The sequence below is a fragment of the Propithecus coquereli genome, unplaced genomic scaffold (assembly GCF_000956105.1).
Source record: "Propithecus coquereli isolate 6110/MARCELLA unplaced genomic scaffold, Pcoq_1.0 Scaffold619, whole genome shotgun sequence".
Taxonomy (NCBI): Eukaryota; Metazoa; Chordata; class Mammalia; order Primates; family Indriidae; genus Propithecus; species Propithecus coquereli.
The window spans coordinates 523,816-527,518 of record NW_012152163.1 but is presented as its reverse complement, the minus strand read 5'-3'; positions in this window follow the sequence as shown (position 1 = coordinate 527,518).

The window sequence follows — 3,703 nt, the reverse complement described above, 5'->3', positions numbered from 1 at the left end:
CTCCGTATGGGGAACTCACTTTCCTCCCTCTGTCTCAAGACTGCTCCCTCCTCTGCTGCACAACTCTCAGGACACTCTTCTCAGCGCCCTCAATACCATTTGGAATTCAGTAACTCCTTAGGGCTTTGGAAACAGTCGTATACTCGAGAAAGAGTTAGCAGCTTTGTGGTTATGGAAAACCTGGTGCCAGGGCCACCACTCTCAGAGAGGTGCCTTGGAGGGACGCCTCCTAACCACCTCCTCCCAGCTTTGCCTAGACCCAGGGATGCCTGGCTTTGGAGGATGCTCCTCCCTAGGTTTCAATTGGTATGGATCAGAATGCGAGGATACCCGCTTTCTGGCCAACACCATAAGTTTCGTTTTGGTCTGACTCAGAACTTGGGGATGCTCGATGTCTAATCAGCACCCCAAAGGTCATCTGGGGGGACACCCCCTCAGACTCTCAGTGTTTTGATGTATGACTGTTCTAAAGTCTTTCCCTTTTTCTTTCTCCTGGTTATCACCATGGGCAACGCTCAGTTGGCCCCACCTAAAGGCTCTCCATTGGGATGTCTCCTTATGGGACTTACTGATCTCCATCCCAAACATTTAGTCTTCTGTTACAATACAGCCTGGTCACATTATAAGTTAGATGACCAAGAGATTTGGCCCAAGAATGGATCTCTTAATGATAACACCAGCTGCACCTTCCCCAACTTCTTTCCCTCCTTCTTCTTCCTGTTCTTCTCCACCACTTTCACCCAGCCGCCTTCAAGGTCTGCAATAACTGAGATGAGAAAGGATAGAGGAAAAGAGGAGGCAGGACCTGCAGCAGGTCCCGAGAACAGAAAGAAGTTTTCCAAATGGTGGCTACTGCTATATAATGAGCTTTTCAGAGACAGAGTTACCCTGGAGGCTCAGGCAAGAAGACACAAGGACCACACTCTTCTCCGGGAACTAAGCCCTACTTCCACTGCAACCAACTGGGTCACTGGAGTAAGACATGCCCCAGGAGGCGTTTGCCAGGATCGTGCCCTTTCTACAGAAAGAAGGGGCACTGGAAGTGAGACTGCTTTCCCCTTGAGACAAGGGACGACACTCAACTTCTGGAACCGGTGGGCCCCCCGAGCCAACATCCTCCAAACCCATGGATCTTCTGGGACTGCTTCAGTCTGACTGATGGACCCTGGCTTCAAAACTGAGTCACTTCACATTGAGATGGCGGAGCCTTAGGTAACTCTCTGTCATAGGCAAGCAGGTCGATTTTCTAATTAACACCTGAGCCACTTATCTGGCCCTTCCTGAATTTTCGGGACCTCTGCTTCCCTCTCCTATCTCCATCGTTGGAGTTAAAGGTAAAATACAAAACCCTGTGTGTACTGCACAGCCCTTCTGCTCACTGGGAGATCAAGTCTTTGCTCCTCCTTTTTTAGTATTACCCAATTGCTCTACCCCTTACAGGGAAAAGATCTTTTGGTTAAGTTAGGCACCCAACTCCTTTTAACACCACAGGCTTCCTTTCTCAAATTCTTGGTAAAGGCTTAACTGGGACTTTACATACAACCTTTTTCTCTTGGTACGAGCAAATGATGGTACAATATTTAAGCCTAAAGTCCTAAGTATGTGCTTTCAAAATATAAATTTTCCGCCTTGTTTCACCTAAAAATACCTACTTCTGTCTGTATGTTCGTGTGTCTATATATGTCATGTGTATGTGATATTTTACTCCAAAATATGTAAAACAGATCTAGTGAATTGGCTTAAAGAAAAAAGTAAGCACCTAAATAGAATGTTTTATCAAGAACATAAGAAAACTCAAATGCCTTTTAGTTAATGTGACTTTGGTAAACTTTGGTAAATAAAACTAGTTTTAAAATTGTTATTGAAGTTTAGGTGTTTTAAGATCATAATTAGTACATCAATAAAAGTAGCTACATCCAAGATGCCACCACAAAGCAGGACATGCTATCGTCACAACTACTTATATAATTGAGAGTGCTCCTTTACCGCCTGGAACCTCTGCTCAAAAGGCAGAGCTAATTGCCCTTATTACGGCCTTACAACTAGGTAAAGATCAAAGACTTAACATTTTCACTGACTCTAAGTGTGCCTACCATATCCTACACTCTCACGCAGCTATTTGGAAAGGGTGGGGACTTCTCACTGCTCAAGGTACTTCTGTCAAACATGCTCATCATACAGCTCAATTACCCAAATATCTGTTATCCACGGCAAGGCACACCAATCCTGTTAGTCCTTAGAGGCCCTAGGAAATAACAAAACAGATACAGAGGCCACATGGACAGTGATGCTTCCTTTTCCTAGCCGTTTGCCTCCAATGAAACCCCTATCCTGCCTCCACTCTGGCTTTTAAGACCATCCGATTTCAGCCACTTCCGCTTAATGACTATGAATTGGACTCTCAGTTAAGGACAATGCTATGACCCTAAGTCAACAAGAAACAGTTACAAAAGAACAGACCATCATCCAAACACCCCAGTTTCTGAGTACATTGACAAGAATATCAATTCTAATCAAAGATGGGAGGAATGAAAGGACGGCATTGCTAATAAACTATCTAACAGAGAATGAAAAAGATGAAAACTCACAGCACATCATTGCCCCTTTTAAGGGAAAGATCACAGCACAACTGCCCCTTTGTTTAATTAACCACCTTTGGCTTAACTCGTCTTTAATGTTAACCATTGTGGCCTCTAGGAGTTTGTTTTAACAGCCTTTAAGAGCCCTGAACAGACAGCAGGGGTGCAAGCTCCTCCCACCCCCCAGTTTTTACCAGACCATGTTCCAAGGACCATGATAAAGCCAGCCTCACAGAGAAAAGAGAGAGGAAAAAGGGAAAAACAGACACAGCTGCTTCACAGCTGCCTTTTGCTATCCACTGACAACAATCACTTTCCCTTCCTTTGCCCCCAGTAAAAACCCCAAGTCCCTTACCTTCAGGCCAACACTTCTGCTTTCTTTCTCTTGTGCCACACCCTGCTCTCCCTTTGGAACATAAAATAAACTTTCTTTAAAACTATTCTAATCTTTGTGTCAAAAATTCTTTCTCAGCCTGAGTCCCCACCCTAACACTAACCTAAGAGTATCCTTTTTTTAGAGACAGGGTTTTGTTCTGTCACCCAGGCTGGAGTACAGTGGCACAGTCATGGCTCACTGCAACCTCAAATGTCTGGGTTCAGGTGATCCTCCCGCCCCAGCTTCCCAAGTAGCTGGGGTTACAAGCGCACTACCATGCCGGGCTAATTTTTTAATATTTTTGTAGAGACGGGGTCTTGTTATGTTGCCAGGCTAGTCTCCTGGCCTCAAGTGATCCTCCCACCTCAGCCTCCCAAAGTGCTGGGATTACAGGCATGAGCCACCGCGCCCCTAATCTAAGAGTACACTCTTGTAACAAGTAGCCAACTCTCAGCCAATCACAGCAGTCAAACCTTCAACCAATCATAGGCTGAAGGCTGCCAAAACATGTTCAAATAAAGAAAATGCCAGACTGCAGTCAAGCAGGTTATCTCTGTATGCTGTATCAGTTTCTCTGGCTATAAATATAGCCTACAGACATTGTGCGATGGAACATTCTAAACCACTTTTGTTCCTGAGTGCTACCCAGTTCATGAACCATTTTCTACTCAAATTCTGCTAAAGTTCACTTGTTTAGGATTTTTCTTTTAAAAGATTGGTGTCAGAAGTGGGATCCAAAGTGAAACTT